General features: G+C 38.1%; 1 long non-coding RNA gene across 1 annotated transcript; it reads right to left on the reverse strand.

The window, feature by feature from the left end:
• Positions 1–482: 482 nt before the first annotated feature.
• Positions 483–21,478, reverse strand: LOC145797238 (uncharacterized). Its single transcript, XR_014338523.1, has 3 exons — positions 21,140–21,478; positions 6,608–7,077; positions 483–754 (listed from the first exon to the last, which is right to left on the reverse strand). It is a non-coding gene; the product is annotated as an uncharacterized LOC145797238 (long non-coding RNA).
• Between the last annotated feature and the right edge of the window lie 1,260 nt (positions 21,479–22,738).

Consider the following 22,738-nt stretch of genomic DNA (forward strand, 5'->3'; position numbering starts at 1 on the left):
TAAATACCCCAATTATTATTGGTGATTTATGTAGTGAAATATAGTTTTAAGTCCGTAAACTCTAACACAAATGAGAGAATGAAAACATAGTTTGGGAAAAAGGGATAGGTAATTCTTTATCCTTCAGCCTTCCAAAATCAAGGCTTTGACAAAGGAGGGAATTGTCCATACATAGTTTAGAAGAATTCTTGCTTTCAATGGCAAGAATAAGCGCTTAGTTGTCTTGTTTGATAATTCCATCCAGAATAAGGTCTTAACAATTTAGGGATTTTAAAATAAATTGTTAACATGAAAGAGTATATATTTTTGCTTCTAAACACATAAGAGTCTATATGTATCCTACTGTATACATACACTAATTCAAAATCAATCACATCCTTACCAAAGGAAAAGACATGACATCCAACTATTAAAAACTTTTATAGATAGATATTGGTCCACACAATAATATTTTTCAAATCCAACAACAGTATACACAACCATGGTTCATAACAATATATAGTATTACACATAATCAAATGGTCTCTTAGATTTACATACTTATTATGCAGCCCAAACCAAGCAAATCTTAAACTAAAAAAATAAAAATAAAGTCAATTTTGACACATCCAAATGAACAAATAACCATCATTCAGCATATTTGTGATATACTAGCTAACATAAGATGATAATGAGCCAAATTTTCTTTGATAATCTGGACTCCCATGTAAAGGCAGAGCTAACCTTGTCTAAACATATCACAATATTGAATCACCTGTAAGCAATTTGAACAACTACACCAAGTCAATAACTGTACAGTTGCATATTTTTATAGTGTTACACTTTTTCATCAAAATGTTACTCAACAATAATAGATTATATTATATTTCAACTTTTTGTAACATTTCGATAAGAAAAAAAAAAAAAATTACACTACCATAAAATATGTGACTGTATCATGATTATTGTAATTTCATTTTAAAAATCAAAAATTATCATAACACTACACCAACAAATTATGTAACATTTGTTACAAAAATTCGTAACATTTACTTCAAAAATACTTAACTAGCATTTCCCTTGATTTGATTATATAACTATGCATAAGACATGGTCTATATTAATTTTTAAATACCATTTTACTCGAATAATATAAATATTAATGTTTGAAACATATGAAATCTATTCAGTGTCTATGGATATCAACGTATACTTATATTGGACACTCATACTTGAGTTCATGTAATGTAAGGTTGAGAAAAAGTAGCAAATACTTCTAGCAAATCACTAAAATCACAATACTTCGGTGTGTCGGCGGCCAATATTATAGTGCGAACTAGTCTCCAACATTGAACTTCATGTAATTTAATTCTTGTGCTATTTCAAATTCTATAAATTAGTAGAAACCCTTTCAAATTATATTTCACCATTAAAATTACAAATTCAAATTACTACTGTACATTACTAACATTAATCAGTATGTGTTAGACAAAGTTAATAATAATGTGTTGGCATGAGTTGTAAAATGAGAGTGAGTGTGGCATGAGTTGTAAAGCAAGTGTGCATGTGGCATGAATTGTAAAGCAAGAGTGCATGTGGCATGAATTGTAAAGCAAGAGTGCATGTGGCATGAGTTGTAAAGAAAAGGGATTGTCTAGAATAAACTCTGTATGATAGTCTATATATATGGACTTGTATTTCATAGAAAAAATAAATAAGAGCTATACAGTTGTTCCATGTCTCTACATGGTATCAGAGCAGAGATCCTAGGCTTTCTGCTTCACACTTTACACCTTCACGCCGACTATGGCAACTCCATCCACAGACCAAACATCCATTACCAACCCAACCCTAGAAGACCTAACATCCAGAATGACAGATTTACTGTCCCAGACCCTGACTCAGAACCAGGCACCAACCCATGAACTTTCCGCTGCACCGATCGGCATCAAGTTGGATGGCACCAACTATGCTCTGTGGTCCCAAGTTTTGGAGATGTATATCTCCGGCAAGGATAAACTTGGATACATCAATGGAGATCTCCAGCAGCCCCAACAAACTGACCCAACATGGCGAAAATGGCGGACTGAAAATTCGATTGTGAAATGGTGGTTAATTAACTCCATGGAACCAAGCATGATTGGTAATTTCATTCGATTCCCAACGGCAAAAGCAGTGTGGGATGCCATCGCCACAACTTTTTTTGATGGCACAGACACATCGCAGGTTTATGATCTCAAGAAACGGGTGACCAAGATGCGACAGGGCGGTGGGCAAATTGAAGCCTACTACAATGGCCTTCAGGCCTTATGGAGGGAGATCGATTTCCGACGCCCCAATCCGATGGTCTGTCCCAATGATATTCAGAAATTTACTTCCATTCTATAAGAGGATCGAGTGTATACCTTTCTTGATGGCTTAGACGATCGGCTTGACAAGGTTCGTAGCGACGTACTCCTCATGAACCCGTTCCCCTCAGTCGAACAGGCATATGCCTATGTTCGCCGTGAAGATTCACGACAGTCCGTGATGATGGTCAGCACAGATGGACAGGTTGGCGCTGCTATGGCATCTCGAGGAGGAACCCGCTCCAATCCGCAGCCTCTGAAACAGCAGCTATCGATGGTCCCAACTGGGAAATCTGCAGCTGGAACTCGGCCTGCAGCTGGAACTCGGTCCAGTGCAGCGCTGCCCAAATCTGGTTTGTCTTCTTCCAGCCGTAGCTCTGGGCAGCCATCTACTGAAGGTCATGGATGTACTTATTGTGGCAAGCCCAAACACACCCGTGAGACCTGTTTTAAATTACATGGGTTTCCAGAATGGTGGGACGAGTTCAAAGCCCGGAAACAAAGTGAAAGTGAAGCTGCTGTCAACAGTGTTTCGGGACGGGCGGCTTTAGCACATGCGGAGCCCGAGTTGTCTCTTCTAACATCCACAAGTACTTCTCATCTCCTAGATGGCTCTACCCCTTTCAGTGCTTCAGGTAACTGTGGTTACGCTTTATTTAATTCCATTCCGGATGCCTTTAATGGTTGGATACTTGATTCGGGAGCCACCGATCATATGACGTTTGATCCCAATGACTTTACTTCTATTACTCAACCAAAACGGGTAAATATTGCTAATGCCAATGGGGTCACTTATCCGGTTATTGGAGCCGGCACTGTCTCTCTCTCTTCCTCACTCTCATTGTCAAACACTTTACTTGTTCCATCCCTATCAAGTAAATTAATATTTGTGGGACAAGCTACTGAAGAATTCAATTGTTGTGCACTAATATATCCCAAGTTTTGTTTTCTTCAGAATATTCTCACCAAGGAGATCATTGGTCGTGGTACTAAGAGGGGGGGGGGGGGTATATGTTATGGATGATTTCAGTCCCGGCCAAGCTCATCATGTACAACAAGTGCCCAATGTGAAACGTCAACAGATTTGGCTTTGGCATCGTCGCTTGGGGCATCCATCCTTTAGCTATTTAAAGCATTTGTTACCCGATTTATTTTCTGCCATTAGTGAGTCTGATTTTAAATGTGACACTTGCATTTTGGCCAAGAGTCACCGTGTGCCTTATCCTTTGAGTTTGAATAAAAGTAATGTTCCATTTACTTTGGTACACTCCGATGTTTAGGGACCTTCTCCAGTTTTAACTCCTTCTGGGGTTCGTTGGTTTGTGACCTTTGTGGATGACTGTACTCGCATGACTTGGGTTTATTTGTTGAAACATAAGAGTGACGTATTTCCTCTTTTCCAGTCCTTCCATGCCATGATTCAGACTCAATTCTCTGCCAAGCTTCAGATTCTCCGCTCCGATAATGGTGGCGAATATATGAATGATGCATTCAAGAGTTATTTTAACACTCGTGGTCTCATTCATGAGACCAGTTGCTCTGCCACTCCTCAACAGAATGGTGTGACGGAACGGAAAAACTGACATATCTTGGAGACTGCTCGGGCCCTTTTGATTGGTGCCCATGCCCCTCGTAGTTATTGGGCCGATGCCATTGTTACAACAGTTTATTTGTTGAATCGCATGCCTTCCAAAGTCTTGGACTTTCAGACACCGCTTCAGGCTCTCTCATGCCATGGCTCTTTACCCTATGTCCTGATGCTCCCACCTCGGATATTTGGGTGTGTTGCTTTCGTACATCTCCCGAAACCTCAACGTACTAAGCTTGATCCTTGTGCTCTACGTTGTTTTTTTCTGGGCTATGCAACGCATCAGAAAGGGTATCGATGTTATCATCCCCCCACCCGACGTACTTATGTTAGCATGGATGTCACATTTCTCGAGTCTGAGTTCTTTTTCCCTAACCCCATGATCGATTCTCCTCTTCAGGGGGAGATACGACATAATGAAGAGCAAAATTGGGCTGTTTTCGATTTCCTAGCAATGGGGACAGAAGTAGCTTATCCCGAGCCTACCGCAGCTTCTATCACTACTACAACCGCCGCTCCTACTGATGTATCAGGAAGGACTGCTGACCCTGGAATGGAAATCATAACTACACCAGCTTGTATGGCTGACTGTAGAGAAGAACCTGGTAGAAGTCGCGACGATGAAGACCCCACTCATCAACCTCTAATACCCGAGACTGATCAATCTCTTGCGAATATTCGTAAGGTAACTACTCCTCCTCCTGATAATGCTTGTGATACCTCTGTTGGTTATCAATTACCTTTCAGGCATAACCGTGGAAAACCACCAGACCGATACTCTCCAGATCATGTGAGTAAGAAATCCATATATCCGATTGCCAATCATGTCTTATCTCAGAGGTTATCAGATTCACTCAAAACATTTGTACACCAGTTGTCTGTTGATCATATTCCTAACCAAGTACCCGAAGCCTTGAGTGATCCGAAATGGATGCATGCTATACAAGAGGAAATGGCGGCTCTTCAGAAAAATCAGACATGGACACTTATTCCTCTGCCGAAAGGGAAGAAGACTGTCGGATGCAAATGGGTCTTTTCTATCAAACACATGGCTGACGGATCTATTGAGAGGCATAAGGCAAGACTTGTGGCAAAGGGGTACACACAGACTTATGGCATAGATTATCATGAGACGTTCTCTCCAGTGGCGAAGCTGAACACAGTCAGGGTATTATTGTCTCTTGCAGCTAATCTAGATTGGCCACTGCATCAGTTTGACGTACGGAATGCCTTCCTTCATGGTGATCTCAAGGAGGAAGTATATATGGATGTTCCACCTGGATTTTCATCTTCTCAAAATGGAGTCGTATGTAAACTGAATAAGGCACTATACGGCTTGAAGCAATCTCCCCGTGCATGGTTTGGACGGTTTAGCATGGCTATGCGACAATGTGGTTTCAAGCAGAGCAATTCAGATCATACACTATTCCTAAAACACTACAAGGGAAAGATAACAGCGTTGATTATTTATGTTGATGATATGATAATTACTGGAGATGACGTTGGGGGGATTTCTAAACTCCAAGAATATTTGGCGACCGAATTTGAAATGAAAAATTTGGGTGGGTTGAAGTATTTTTTGGGAATTGAGGTGGCTCGGTCAAAGCAGGGCATCTTTCTATCCCAAAGAAAGTATGTGTTGGATTTACTCGCAGAAACTGGAATGCTTGATTGTAAGGCTGAGGACACTCCAATTGTTCAGAATCATCACCTAGGAGAGTATTCTGATCAGCTACCTGCGAATAAAGAGAGGTATCAAAGGATAGTTGGAAGACTAATCTATTTGGCACATACTCGACCAGATATCACATATGCTGTGAGCGTTGTAAGTCAATTCATGCACTGTCCTAGTAAAGATCATATGAATGCAGTTGTTCGAATACTTCGATACTTGAAATCAGCCCCAGGGAAAGGACTTATGTTCTCTAAGAATAATCATCTAAATATTGGTGGTTACACAGATGCAGATTGGGCAGGCAACAATACTGACAGAAGATCTACTTCGGGATATTTCACCTTTGTAGGAGGAAACCTTGTTACTTGGAGGAGTAAGAAACAAAAGGTCGTGGCTCTTTCCAGTGCAGAAGCTGAGTTCAGAGCGATGAATAAGGGACTTTGCGAACTCCTTTGGTTAAGGAAGTTACTTACAGAATTTGGTTTCCCACCTGCTTCAGCAATGGAATTATTTTGTGATAACAAAGCAGCCATTAGTATTGCTCACAATCCGGTCCAACATGATCGTACAAAGCATGTTGAAGTGGATCGACATTTCATCAAAGAAAAGCTCGAGACTGGGATAGTTCAGTTTCCGTTTGTTAAATCAGAAGATCAACTGGCAGACATGCTAACTAAAGGCGTGTCAAGTAAAGTGTTCTACAACTCACTCGACAAGTTGGGCATTGGCGACATCTTTGCACCAACTTGAGGGGGAGTGTTGGCATGAGTTGTAAAATGAGAGTGAGTGTGGCATGAGTTGTAAAGCAAGTGTGCATGTGGCATGAATTGTAAAGCAAGAGTGCATGTGGCATGAGTTGTAAAGAAAAGGGATTGTCTAGAATAAACTCTGTATGATAGTCTATATATATGGACTTGTATTTCATAGAAAAAATAAATAAGAGCTATACAGTTGTTCCATGTCTCTACATAATGAATATGAAGGTTTTGGATGAATATAAATAAGAGAATGACATACCTCTTCATTGGAATGGAAAGATTTATTGATTTTCTCTCTCACATTAGGGGTCTAAAGGAGGGACATTCTTGTATTGACAATTGCACTGATGGTGGCAATTTATATCCAGAGCAAAAGCTTACCAGGTGTGGTAATTTTTTAAGGGAAACACTTTCTAATTGAGGAGGCACGGGAATATTTTCAACTTGTTCGCTTGTTGCGTCATCTCTTGAAACTATTCCTTTCCCTGCATTTGATTCTCTGGTTTTGAATATCTCTTCTATGGACTCACAATATTTTATCTCAAGTGATTGTAGATTCTGCAAACTTCCAAGTAGTTTTGATGGAGCAACATACAGTAATTTGTCACACCCGTCTACATACAAACGTGTTAGTTTGTTGAAGGAGTTGGTTGGAGGTGTGCTTATCCATATCTGTTCAAAGTTGTCCATGTACATAATCCTCAATTCTTTCAGGCAAGGAAACACAACCTGTATTATTGATAACAACATGAGAAATAAGGAAAAAAAATTACTAACTTCTATTAAAAGGAAAAAATGACAGATAAAAAGAAAGAGCTTCGATCTCTCAAACAAGTGAAGAAACAATAAATCATATAAAAAGTGTTACTGGTGGTTTAATTTTTTATACTTTCCTCTCATTGACCACAATCAACAATAGAACTGATTTGATTTTTGCTTAATAACAAGATACAAATAAACAAATTAGAACTGGTTACCCTTTGAAATTGTTAAAATTCTCTCTCTAATGAGGACCACGACTAAATGCAAGAGTGAGTACCCTCTCTCTCTCACAATAGAAATTTTCACATAAAAAGGTACATTTGAATTTCTAATCACAGCTAGGAGATGGACGATTTGTTGGTATTACTATCATGCATTTTCATGCATTTCTAGTTCACCAACCTAATTGCATCTTTTTAGCATGTCTCCCAATTCCGTTACTACTATGAGTATCTCAACAATGATTTGCATAAACGTGGTAGAGAAATATTTAATAAATTTTATTATTTTAAATTCCTTAATTTGTTATTGATGTTTTTAGTTAAGAAAGTAGAAAATTCACAAAAAAATCAAAGCCAAAAAAGTTAAAACGTCACAATATACATATCAATTATTCACTTTTTTTCATACAATTCTCTATTCAATTACTAAAAAATCATTTCAAACATATTAACTTTTTCACCGCACCAAAAAATGAAAAAGTTACTAAGAAAGACAAATTGCCAAACATGGCCTCAGAGTGGGTTTGTAATTTTTTCCCACAAGTTAAAATATCTAAATTAGTTCTTGTAGATAGAGTTTTCATTCAAAAAAATAAATTAAAAAATATATATGATTTTTTGAGATGTTTGAAATAATGAAAATAAGCAAACAATTTAAAACAGATAGAGTAATAAAAAATGTATAAATAGAATTAAGCAGAAAAACGTCTATTTACCTCTTAGTTATTTTTGAGACCACAATTTTATTGGAAAATTTCGAGTCTCTAATATTGTGTTTGATTGAGAGATTTGATGAGAGATTTAGAAATTAGGTGAAATGTAGGTATATTTATTCATATTTCACCTACATTTTTCCTTTCTCTTTTCAAATCCCTCCCCAAATCTCCAAACCAAAAACAGCATAATAGTTAGGCTTGGCTTATTTATTTTATTTTATATTTTACCAATTGATAAATGATTAATTAACATTTTACTTAGTGATTATGTGGTACCTTTTGTGGTGTGAGATTTTTGCTTCAACTCTTATAGATAGGAGTTTGATACCTTTTGTGATGGTGTTTGTTTGTCCCCCATTATAGGGGTTGAATGTAGATAGTAGTTGTTGGGCTTGGGATTGGTTGTGTTAGGTTTGGTGGTGGTTGTTGACTATCTAGTTCTTGTTAGGCTAATAGTCTATTTAATATGTAAGAAATAACTCAAGCTCAACAAATTGGGCCAAGGAAGACCCATCAAGAATATATCTCTAAAGAGAGTCCAACAAGCCCATCCGAGGAGGCTTAGATCATACAAGCGTCCGAGGAGGTTAACCGTTGCTTTCAAAAGATATGAAACCCTCGAAGGAGATTCATTTTCTGAGGTATTGGCTTAGTCTTGAAAAGGTTTGGAACCACGAACCTAGAGACCTATTTGAGCTCGGACTCAAAAGGGTTCGGATCAATGAACCTAGAGATCCAAAGCGCTTGGCTTCAAACAGATTCGAATGTAATCTAAAAGTCGCTCCGTTAATAAGTCCTAGAACACTTGCGGGCTCAAAGCTTTTTGGAATCTACGCACCAGAACCATGGGTGTGACGAAGTCTAAACAAAGGACTCGATCCCGAGGAGGGTGAGTGAAGAAAAATTCACTCTTCGGTTAAACTGGCCTATACCCAGGTCGAGGTAGAACAATCTAGGGGGTCCCTAAGACTCGGCAATATTTTCGGTAGGGTGTTCTCTTGAACTACCCTTGACCCTTGTAATGCCCTCAAAATAAACCCATAATATCATACATTCAAGGTACAGAAAAGAGATATTATATTACAATCATCTGAGTATTCTTACAAAATGTATTACATGTTAGCAATTAAAGTAAATGCCCTATGGACTTACAACTTTCCAAGTCAACACTTGGGTTACAAAGAAGAGTACTAACTCAGAATACAAATTAAGCCCTTGGCTTGATATACATGTAATACAACAAAATTAACAAATAAGAATCTTCAACTCCCTCAACCTTCCAAGCTAAGGTCTCGGAGACGGCATAACACCTGAACTTGAAAATGATGTCCCATATAAGGTGAGCCAATGCCCAGTAGAGATATGCTAAACATAGTATGAACAATAACTAAAATGTCAACAATTGATAAATGTTTAACTCGTACACAACTTATAATACTATTCAATCCCATGACTAATATATCCATGTTCCATTTCAACTTCCATTTCCTATCAGATCCTCGATTTATAATTACGATTCAGAACTAGGCCAATCATCTTAAATGAGATCACATCTTACGGCTACGGTATTTCTATTTCAGGTGAGATAATAACTCATTTTAAACATTTCATACTCCATAATAGATACACATTTTGGTGTTGTATCACAGTCAGACAAGACATTCCCATGCTTCTCAAATGATATTCATTTTAGTGCTATATCAAATAAACACGGAAACACTTCTATACTTCACACCTGATACACATTGTAGTGCTGTATCAATGTCAAACAATTTTCGATTTAGAGGTCTATCCCCCATCTTCCAATAAACCGTGGAGTACATCCCCCATCTCCTCCCACACAAAGCATTGTATATAAGCAGTTATTATATACAAGTTCAATCAATCAATACAAATGATACACATTTTAGTGCTGTATCAATGTCAAGCAAAACACTTCTAGACTTCACGAATGATACACATTGTAGTGCTGCATCAATGTTAAACAATTTCTGGTTTAGAGGTCCATCCCCCATCTTCCAATAAACCATGGAGTACATCCCCTATCTCCTCCCACACAAAGCAATGTATATAAACAGTTATCATATACAATTTCAATCAATACATAAAATTAATGTATTCTTTCAACCGTCATATTCGATGACACATCCAATCGATTAGTTTTGGTTTGCCTAATCATCATGCATTGTCTACAACAATCAAAACTACCCTCCACCGGTAGCCTAAGGCAATTATTTCTAAACAGATAATAAAAGAACCAATAGATAAATTATCCGCATTTTCAAAAGTGACCGATTTATTAATCTGACTCTACTATTCCATCTCATAATGAACTGCTAACATTATATTCAACTCAATTTCACAAATCCATAACTTTCTCAAATTAGTTATACCAATTAATTTATACACAATTTAGGGCTTTCTCCCCATTTTCTCAATCTTGACCCCCAAGGGTCCAAATATTACCAAAAACATCAACATACTCATTTTGAAACCCAAATACACGGTTATGGTTCAAAAGAAACAAAACCCCTCTTTTCAAAATCACACATTTGAAACCCTAACTTCCAAAATCCAAAACCATTTATACAAAAGCTCATAATCTAGGTCAAGCCCATAAAGATGAGTAGGAATCCCTACCTCAAAGATGAAACCCAACGAAGAAGATGAAGGAAACGAAGATGCTCCAAATCCCAAAATTCTTGGATCAAAATATAGCCCTCAACGATCAACATACTTTTTGTAAAGGCCGAAAGAAAGGGGAACACCCTAGCTAGATCAAACCCTAGAGAGAATGGAGATTCTAGAGAGAGGAGCTCTCAAAAATGGTTCGGATGACTCATATATGCACGACCCGCTCGAGCGGAGAATAGAACGCTCAAGCGTCAAGCACAAAAATCTGGTCCCGCTCGAGCACCGAGAAACAAAAGCAAAACACATCCGCTCGAGCGTGAAAAACTAGTCCGCTCGAGCGCAGATGTTCATCTCCCAAAACTTTTCAAAAAAAAAAAACTACCCGTTCGAGTGCCAAAAGGCCCGCTCGAGCGTAAGGAAACCCGCTCGAGCGTGAAAAACACACCTGCAGAAGTTTTGCAGAGGCACGAAATACTGGAAGGGTGTAAACCCCGCTCGAGCACAAGAAGACCCGCTCGAGCGGACAACTAAAAACCAAACTCCACTCGAGCGCATAATGACCCGCTCGAGTGTAACACCAAAATTCTGGGCAACAACACTAGAGACCAAAACTCAATCCACCCGTTTAAAACATGCGCAACATATCCTAAAACTCAAACACAAGGAATTAAAGGAAGACAACAAGGTATACAACCACCAACTCCACGGAACCAAAGTCCGGAATACAACAAATACAGAAAGGGAAAACCAGGATCGCTAGCCTTCTTCTTGGTACCAAATTGTGCTCGGCGATTGTCATAATTCTGCCTCTTCCTCTGGCTCTCTCCTGAACTCTGGTATCTGTTCAAGTTAGCTTCGGCCAGAATGGCTTTGTCCAATACTCCGGCGTAAGTTGGCATGTTGAGCATGTTAACTCGGTCTTGTATCGGTCCACGAAGCCCACTTTCAAACTTCCTAGCCTTCATATATTCATCGTTGACCATGTGGGGTGCATACCTCGCCAACTCGGTAAAAGCATGGTCGTATTCAACCACTGTTCTATTGCCTTGCGTCAAAGTCTGAAATTCGGTAGTCTTGCGATCTCGAACACTTAGGGGGAAATGCTTGTTGTAAAACAACTCCAAAAATTGGGTCCAGGTCAAGTCTGGATTGCCTTCTCGAACCATCATCCACCATCTGCAAGCGTCGTCATCTAATGTAAAGGCTGCCAATGACACCTTCTGAACGTCGGTGTTGGGGAAGATCTCAAACAGCTTTTCCATTTCCAAAACCCACGCTTCGGCTTTCATCGGCTCTATACCCCCTTGGAATCTCGGTGGCTTCATTTTTTTGAACTCTCTGATCAAAGCTATCGTGCCGTCCCCATATAAAGCTGGCTGTGGGAGCATTTGTGGTACTGGAGGAGGTGGAGGTGGAGGCCGAACTGCATTTCGGCCGTTTGTCTGTTCGGTCTAAGTCGAAGTAGCACTAGCGTACTGCTGTCTTGTTTGCCTCAATTCGCAGGCCAAACCTTCAACTAACCTTTCCAGTCTGTCTAACCTGTCCTTGGACTGATCTCGGCCAACTGGAGGTCTACCTCTCCTCATGATGCTATGAGTATGCAAAGTGTGACTTTAAAACAACATGAGCAAATAAACACGTAGGCAAGTAACAATTAAGCATGCTGAAACGATGCACACCTTGTTCAAGTAGCAAGCAATATGATGTAATCCTAACATCATTCTAAGGGAAATCCTATGCTCTTTAGGACTCAAAGTGTGTGAATAACGTATACTAAGGAACTTGTGCTCTGATACCATTCTGTCACGACCCCATTCCGCCCCTAGTAGAATGGTGCCGTGATAGCCAGTAATCCGAGATTACCGAAGGCCAACTTTCAAAATTCACACATAATCAGAGTATTACATATGGGGCTAACATGTGCGGAAGCAATAAATTAAAGTATAAGTGGTCCATAAGAGCCGTGCATAGATCAAATGAAATATCATACATCTTAACATAGGTTACAACTTGGTTACAAATAAAGTAAAGTACATGTTACATCTTGATCAAAAGGCTTCTCAAGCCGACGTATGCAAAATATAAGTATTACAAGTCGAGAAGCATAATCTTCAAGATTGCCGACATGAATACAACCAGGTCGACATAACATGAATCCAAAACAAGCTTTCAAAACACATCTAGGCGTCACCGCCTTCTTGCTCATCACCTACATATATATAAGAGAGGGTGAGCTTGGATACTCAGTGAATGGTACTAGTAATAAAGGGTTTGCATGAATAATAGCCGAAGTCTTTTCAAACAATACATATCAAACTTTACATAACAAGGGATGAACCACGTTTATCTAACAAATCTTCAAAGCTTCAAGGGATGCTTACTAGCATCAACGTATTGCAAATGATGACATTCCGGACAAACAAACCCACGCGGTAAACCGTCAGTGGCAAAACAAGACAAAACAAGGGAGATATCTCAAACGATGGTGCAGTTGCATTATAGTCCCCTGGCACTAAGGACTTTTCTAAGAATGTCATCAAAACAAACGTATTTACTTGATACATAAAAATAGGGATATTCATTCATGCTTGAACAAATACTTTTATCAAAACAAGGCAAAGCAAAGCTTTATAACATAGCTTTATTAAAAATACCACTCACATAGTTCTTCAAACGTCGGGGTCAAGGCAAAAGTCCAAGTCCTACAAACACATGGCAAAGTCTATTGAACGCACTTTCAAACAAGCTTCACATGCAAACGGATGATCTCGGCATTCTTCAAAACTAAGTTAAATCAAAACAAAACACTGTTTCTCATCTCGGGAAAGCATGTTGGGCACCAACCAGGTCTTGGTCGAGGTCCCACACCTTCTCGCCGAGGTGTGGTCCCGACAGCCACATTCAAAAGCGAAGTCAGGAAAATCTGGGTTTCCCTTTGAGGAACATGAAGAACATGCATGCTTAAATCATAACTTGTCATTAAAAAATTTGAGATTTCATGCTTATGAGTTCGAAAACATGGACCTGGGTACCCATACTTGAAGATCTTGTGAAAACAAACACAAAAACATGGTTCTTGATGCAAACTTTTGGATCAAAACAAGACTTTTCTTCAAGAACACATGAACACTATCTTCTTTTACTAAAACCAACTTTAAATCAATGCAGGGCATGCGGAACAGGTTCGATCATGCAATGCAGCTGGACGATCAATAAGAACAACAAGAGTAGATTAAGATTCTAACCTCAAAACTCGCATCTAACGGTACAAACTCCAACGGTCAAGCTTGGAGGTCCACTCTCTCACTCCAAAGCTTCTCCTCCTTCTTCTTCCTAGAGTCTCTCTCTCTAAAAGACAAGATTTTATACAAAAATGATATGTTTTCTCGACAGTCACTGACTTAACTCTCTGCTGGGACACGTGGCATCGGCTGATTGGCTCTTCTCAAAAAGGTGACTGACTGACAAGACAAAACCGTGACAAAGTGTGTTCAACAAGCTAGACGGCAAGAGCACTCCGGCAAGTGATGATCTCGGCTAAGGACAAAGCTTCGGCAAGTAGGGTGACAACGACATCGGCTTGGAAGGACAACACTTGACTAAGCTGTGCCACACCTTGGCCTAGATGTGCCACACCTCGGCCTAGATGTGCCACACCTCGGTCTAGGTCATACCAGTCCAGGAACAAAATCACTTAGGTGCAAGGATACACATCTCGGCTTAGATAATACACATCTTGGTCTTGGTGCTGCACACCTCGGCGTAAATAGCGACATCTCAGCCAATATGCCAGGGTGAAGATGGAGGTCAACCGAAGTGGTTCCAAGATAGTTTTAAGTGTAAAAGGGTTCAAGGGTGACTAGGCTTAAGATGATCTTGGCAACACACCAGGCAAAACAAAGTGTGCAAGCAACACTCAAGCAAAACAAGACAAGATTTGCAAATGTAACATAACAAAACAAGATCATACATAAATGTATGCAAGTATGGCTAAGTTGAAGTGAGGGTTGTTACATACCCGGAGGGGTGCATAGTGCTGAAGTTCATCAAATTCAATGGCAAATAAGGAAATGCTTGAGAACATGTTGTTCGGTTCACCAAGACTTTGGGGATTCATCGTTCAAATCATGTCCTCTGACTAAGAGAATTCTCCAAGTCCCTCACCGATCGAGCATATAGTTGGTACGTGAAATTGGCCCCAAACTCTATTCGAAGTTGGGAGGAGATGGTTAACAAATTCTACGCCAAATTCTTTCAAATGGCCGAGAAAGTGACCACACTTACCCTGTGTAAGGAAAAGCAATGGGAGGGTGAAGACGTTCTCGAATATGTGAAGAGGTTCCAAGACAAAGCCATGGACTATTATGAGGCTGTAGAGGAAAGCTACTTGGTCCAAATTTGTGTTAAAGGGGCATTGAATGGGTACAAGATGCTTCTTGTTAATCACAAGCTACCCACCTTCTCGGCACTAATTGAAGCATCTCGGAACATCAACATACCTCAGTCTTAAGAGATCGGGTTCGAGACTAGTTATAAAACCAGTTTCAAGTCATCCCGAGGACCTTTTGTCACTGCGACTTTCGCGTCTTCGACCCAAAAGTTGCAGGGGGAGGGATCCAGAGGCCAGAAGAGAAAGAGCTACGAAAATGACGCTCATTTTCCATGTAGTATTGAGGAGGTGAAGACCTTAGTCAAAGAATGACAAAGAATTGAAGTTATCTCATATCGAAGAGCTTTTACCGAAGAAGGATCGCGAGGGCTCTAATTATTATGTTTTCCATCGATCATTAGGACATCTTACAAAAAATTGTCGAACGCTTAAGAAGGTCTTTAGAAAGAAAGTTGAAGCAGATGAGCTAAGTTTCAAAGAACAGGGGCTCCGGGATATCCTAGAAAACGTGGCTATGATGGCATATGACAGGCCAATGATTGAAACAATTGAAAACTTGGAGGATGATGACCACTCCCTCAAAGACACCCTTAAGCCGAAGGATGAGGAGCATTTCCCCAAAGACGCCCTCGAGCCAGAGGATAAGGAATACTCCTTCGAAGACGCCTTTGAGCCTGAAGGCGAGGAAGTTTCTTATAGTGAACCTTTCAATCTAGAAGGAAGAGTTGGTTACGAAGCATCCTTAAATCCAATGCCTTAGCCGGATCTCTCGAGGATATCCAAACTCTTGTTTAAAGGCTTAATAGAGGCTGATAATAAGAAGAAAGCATATTGTTTGTATGCCATCCTACTTCAATGAAACTGAAGAGTTGGTTAACTATGAGCCGCCGAGGATAGAGAAAGATCCAGATCACTAAGCAAAGACTCTCTAAGATAGCATCAAGTTCAAACAGTTCTTTGATCAGCTCGGCCTTTTCGAGGAAGCGAGAATTGGAATTACCAAGTCCATTATCAATATTGCCGAGGCACACCATAAGGGAGGTGTGATAGTTGAGAGATCTATTCCAAGGAAAGAAAGGGAGCAGACTAATGCTATAATCTTTTCTGAGGCAGACCGGAAGTACCCTTTTCCACACAACCTACCATTCTATGTGACCGCTTACATCAATAAGGTTGAGTTCAAGAGGACTTTGCTAGATAGCGAAACTTCCATCAGTATCATGACCTGAGCAACTCTAGAGACGGCCAAGATTTCTGAAAACCGCATCGTGAAACAACCAGTAGCCATCACGTGTTTCGGAGGAGAAGAGAGAGTTACTCTGGGGTATGTGCTAGTTGATTTGGCTGTAGGGGTGATTCGCTCGGTCACTAGGTTTCATATTATTGACTCTGAGACAACTATCATATTATCTTTGGGAGGACTTAGATGCACAAGTATGGTGTTGTACCTTCAAGTTATCATTAATGTGTCAAAGCTAAGTGGGGAAATGAGATAGTGACTATAGAGGCTTCAGAAAGACTTTTTGGTACATGCGAGCCTTGTTACTCAAATAACAAACCAAAGGTCGAGTCAAGCAAACGGCCATTGTCCCAACTTTCCTCTTTGCACAAAAGCTCTTTTGTCCCTCGGAAGATGATGAAGGTTCGAGAGGGAGGCAAGACGGTGTACTACTCATGAAGGTGTTGGGGGTCAGTTTCTTCCATAGCTGGCCCCGAGTTGAAAGAAGAACCTCCCAATGAGGGCATAGTGTTAAAGCCTAAAATGGCTCTAGAAATGTATGCAAGATGGACCGAAGCCGCACTCGAGCAACTGGTGAAAGCTTTCCGAATGACTTCGCAACTCTAGGGCAAAGGTCAACATTCCACAGAAGAAGTCTATCTATGACATTTACAATTTGTATTTACTGTATTGTCCAAGAAATTTTATCTTTCTTTCTTATGTTATGAAGAAATTTATTTCCTCCACATTGTGTATCTACGTTAGAAGTTTATTTTCTCTATATTGTGTATCTTCATTGTGTTATATTGCTTGCGACAGTTTTTATTTTTTTTATTATTTTATTTTATTTTTTTGCCCCTTGAAGAAGAAGGAGGAGTGATAGACTCGGTTGCCAGCCATAAAGGATCTTTCTTGCCAAAGAAATGAGTGTGCTTCCACCCAAACTTTCGAGGGACAGCCCTTGCTTTCATTTGGACTTTCAAAGGACAACCCTTGTTTCCGTCAGTGCGAGCTTCAAGAATCTTTCTTATTAAAGTAGAGTGTGTGCTCCCACTCAGACTTTCGAAGAACAGACCTCACTTCCATCAGTGCGAGCTTCGAGGATCTTTCTTACTGAAGTAGAGTGTGTGCTCCCACTTGGACTTTCGAAGAACAGCCCTCGAGACTCGGTTGCCGGCCAGAAGGGATCTTTTTTCTCGAAGTAGGGTGTGTACTACTTTCAGACTCATGAGAGACAGTTTTACTTCTGTTCGGACTTCTGAGGGACAGCCCTTGCTCTCATTAGTTCAAGTTCTAAGGGCCCCAAGGTCGTGGATTTTGCACAAGAATTCATTTGTCTAAAATAGTAAAGTTGACAAACGAGATAAACAATATCGAGTTCACATTACAATTCAAGCATTACCAAAATAGAGGTGACATCAACAATAGTAATGAGTAACTTATAACAATTCTACTCCTCCGAGCAATTTCATGAAAATGTAAACAACATTCAACATCAGTGATTCAACTTATGCAAGATTATTAACTCCGATTTTTGCTCTACAAAAGTGTGTTTGCCAAACATGGCATAAGGATAAAAGATTCCTTCTTATTAATATCATTTGACAATCTTTTCCATAACTTATGATGAGTCATCAATCTTATCCAAAAGCCACATAAGGATAAAATATTCCCGAGGGCGTAATGCGAAGCATGGCCGAAGAAGAGAAAATATGCATGTTCGAGAAATTCAAAATTTCCCATACATGCAATGGGAAAAATGTTAGAGGGGTTAACTTGAGCCCATTAATTAATTGGGCCCAATCGAAAAGCCTAAAAATTGCTGAGCTTGGAGAAATTATTGCCAAATGGGCCCAAGTCAATTCTATTGAACAAGCCCATAAGAAAGCTAACAAATTGGGCCAAGGAAGACCCATCAAGCATATATCTCTAAAGAGAGTCCAACAAGCCCATTCGAGGAGGCGCAGATCATACGGGCGTCCGAAGAGGTTAACCGTTGCTTTCAAAAGAGATGAAACCCTCGAAGGAGATCCATTTTCTGAGCTATTGGCTGAGTCTTGAAAGGGTTCGGAACCATAAACCTAGAGACCTTTTTGAGCTTGGACTCGAAAGGGTTCGGATCTACGAAACTAGAGATCCAAAGCGCTTGGCTTCCAACGGATTCAAATGCAGTCTAAAAGTCGCTCCGTTAATGAGTCCCAGAATACTTGCGGGCTCGGAGCTTTCCGGGATCTATGCACCAAAACCATGGGCGTGGGAAGTCCGAACAAAGGACCCGATCCCGAGGACGGGCAGTGGAGATAAATTCACTCTTCGGTTAAACTAGCCTACACCCAGGTCAAGGTAGCACGATCTAGGGGGTCCTTAAGACTCGGCAATATTTGTGGCAGGGTGTTCTCTTGAAGTACCCTTGACCCTTCTGCGGCAGGGCATCCTCTAGGACTACCCCTGACCCTTTGGGATAATTGGGGATGATTGCTTAGATGTGACTAAGAAGAAGGGCGCGCCGAGAGGTTGATCTCCTCTTCAGGTTTTTCTCTTCCTCGAAGAGGTCATCTTCTTGGATAAGGTAGTTAGAGGAAATATTCCCCATGTGCCTTGCACATGGGCTCCATCTTACATCATGAGGTGCCTATAAATAGAACCCACTCATAGCTTTACAAGTGATGGATTTTGGAGAGACAATTCTTGGGAGAGAACTAATTTCCTTTCTCCATTATCCACTTTCAGAGTGAAAGTGGGAGATCATGGGAGAGCCTTGCCATTATTTTCTCTCTAACTACTTTGCCTTCTTCTTCACCCAATCTATTATCTCCATCATCTCTTTGCTATTGTGTTTCTAGTTGCAATCATTAAAGAATCTAAACCTCTCACTATTTCTAGAAGATTCGAAATTTCCGGCGATATTTGAATTTTTCGATGGACATTTGAAGATTCCAGTAACTTTTCTGGCAACCTTCGAATTTTCCAGCAACATCCCTTAACCCTCTCATACAGTTATGCCTTAGTTATTTTCTAGACACTAAGACGTGTGCATTCGACTAAAAATTAACTTTTTGTTATTTAATTTTCCACATAAAAATTAATTTTTTAACATAAGATTCATGCACATGCAATGGAATATTAATTAACAAATTATCACACAAACACACCCTCAAATTTGCTATTCAGCGAGTCCAATCCTACGTAATCAACAAACAAGCCAATAATATTTTTTTTTCCTCAAATTTAATTTTTAAGTATTCATAATGAATAAACTAGAATTTCAATTCTGTGAGATCCACTTTTTTTTTTGGTTAATATTAGTTGCATTTTATGTTGTATTTTTGGATAAGAAGAAGAAGATTCTAGGTTTAGTTCCGGGGGAAACCCATTGGAATGTAACCACCATAATTGCAAATCAAGTATTCTCACTCGTGCTGTAAATTTCCCTTTGAAAAAATAGAACAATTTCATCAAATGACAAAAATAATTATATAAGTTTTTCAATATCTATATATTTGATCTACCAAACATGCTATTGTAATATTGTTTGCCATATGGGGTTATGATCCACCCGTCCCCAAATTGACCACCAGTCCCAAATTGACCGTTTAAACAAAGTTCATAATTCTATTAACAAATATTGTCATGGGTTTAGGATAAATTTTTGTTTTTGTTCTAATACCAGATGCTTTAGGACTTTGTTTTTACAAGTTTAAATAATAATACTATGTTTAGATCTAGAATTTAGGAAAAGTAGAAAAATGAAAATGAAAGTATTTGTACTTGTTCATTTTTTTACATTAAAAAAAGAAAGAAAGAAAGAAAGAAAGAAAGAAAAGAAAAGATATATTGGAGAGCTATTTATTTTCTTTTCATTTTCTTAGTTCAACCAATAAAAGTAAAAATATTCAATTCATCTCACCTGGTTTTTCTTTTATATTTTTTTTTTCCCACTTCCCTAAACAAATACTAGAACGAAACATAACGTAAGAATTCATAGATTTTGTGATTAGGAGCTAGGGTCAGAAAATAATATTATCTCTTGAGGTGGTTAATTACATTTTGCGATCATTAGATGCTATCAATCATAGCTTTATCATAATTAGTCGCAACAAAATCACAAAAATATATAACTTTGCTCACAAAAAAATCATAATTTTTTAATGTTTATAGCATATAACTATAAAATTCATTACGCAATCACAATAATTTGTAATTTGAATGCTATCAATCATAGCTTTATCATAATTAGTCGCAACAAAATCACAAAAATATATAACTTTGCTCACAAAAAAATCATAATTTTTTAATGTTTATAGCATATAACTATAAAATTCATTACGCAATCACAATAATTTGTAATTTGAATCACATGAAGTACCCCTCTGAAAAAAAAAAAAAAAAAATCAAATGAGGTAGTATTGTATCGTGAATTTTACCAAAGTGGTTTATGAGTTGACTGACTGATTAGAAAATGGTAAATTACAAATGTATTTTTTGAGATTTATTTAAAATATAAATTGCTTCCGATGTTTTAAAAAATTACAGATGCACCTTTGTCAGATTTTTTATTTAACATAATTAACTAAAAAGATAAAATTCTTAACTGCTCTCATACAATAAAATAAAATTACCTAAATTGTTAATTGAAATAAATTTTAACACCACTAAAAACTGTTAATTAACTTGATAATTTATTAATAAAAGAGGCAATTTGTTATGAAATTAGAAATCTCATAGACTGGGATGCAATTTCTTAAAAAAATAGAGACAATTCGTATTTTAAACAAATCTCAAATAATGTATTTATAATTTACCCAATTAGAAAATTAATACTTCTAAAAACTCATAAAAACAGTCATACCTTTTCATTAAAGAAGGGTTGTGGTTTGAAAATTTCTTTTTCTGCTTTAGATCCACAAATGCTGTAGAAACTCTTCAGATTCTTCAAACATTCAAGATGTAGAGAATGCAGGTCACGAAAAATGAGAGGCTTATCGTGGGCCCCTCCTTCCTTATTAGCTACTAATATTGCTTTCAATTCGGGGCAAAAGACTATGCGTAGATCTCGGAGACACGGTAGGTTCCAAAAGGATTCATTCTCTTCTTGTTGGACTGGGAGTTTTAATTGTTTGTCCTCTATTATCCCTAATATGTTTCTTACAAATTCGATTGTCAAGTCCTCCAAGACAGGGAATGCCACCTGCAAAATTTAATAAATCAAACTCACTTTTTTTTCAAAAAAAATTTACGCATAAAAAAGTATATTTGAATTTTCTAATCAGAGCAACGAGATGGATCTATTATTTGGTATCATTATGATGCTGCATTTTCATGAATCCTATCAAAGTTGTAATCATCACTTCATATATAGTTGTTGATACCAATGACATGGTATCACCCTTATATTCATTCCCCCTCCCCCCATATAGAATTGTAAAAAAATGACCAATTCAACTAGTCTGGTTAATTATACTACAATATATTAGAATTTTAGAGATCAAATTTTTTTGTCTCTAAAAGTGAAAATTTTGTTATAAAGGACATTTAGGAATTAATTTTTATCGTCGTGAGGATAGTCGCTAATAAATAGACTTTTAGTGACAAAATAATTTGATTTCAAAATGATTTATTTTTTTAGACCCAAAAAAAAAAAATGGTCCTAAAAGAATAATAATGCATCAATGTCCAATTTTCGTTATTAAAAATATAATGACAACATTTTTCGCAACAAAAATATTTGATCCCAAAAAAATAATCTTGCTCCTAAATTTTGATATCTAAAATCTTAATTTTCTGTAATGTTAGGCTTAATTAATTACCCCTTAATTATTTTAGAAACACTGAGACGTGTAGTCGACTGAAATTGAGTTATAAGTTCAAACTTGTATTTTATTCTTACTAATGTAAGATTGTTGGCTAGATAGTCTAATAATTTTTGTTATTTGATTTTTCGCGTAAAATTGTACATTTTATACAATTCCTTTACTTTTAACATAAGATTCACAATGGCATATTAATTAATTATCACACTTACACACCCTCCAATTTGCTATTAAGCAAGTCCAGTGGCACGAAATTAATAAACAAACCAATAATTTTTTTTTCTCAAATTTAATTTCAAAGGATTCAAAATGAATGAACGAATCTTTTACAGACTTCTTTTTCTTTTTAAAATTAATTTGCATTTGATGTTGTATTTTTGGATAAGAAGAAGATTCTTGGTTTAGTTCTTAAGGAAACCTATTACACTGTAATCACAATAATTACAATATAGTATTCAAACTCTTCTCTCATGCTATAAATTGGCCTTTGAAAGAAAAGAACAACTTCATCAAATGACAAAAAATAAAACATGTCATTGTAAATATTGTTCTTAATAAGTGCTTATGATTCATAGTCTCCAAATTGAAGTTTAAATAGAGTTCATAATTCTATTATCAAATATTGTCTTGGGTTTAGG

The sequence above is a fragment of the Camellia sinensis genome, chromosome 8, assembly GCF_055761805.1.
Source record: "Camellia sinensis isolate YWXY chromosome 8, ASM5576180v1, whole genome shotgun sequence".
In the NCBI taxonomy this organism is placed as follows: Eukaryota; Viridiplantae; Streptophyta; class Magnoliopsida; order Ericales; family Theaceae; genus Camellia; species Camellia sinensis.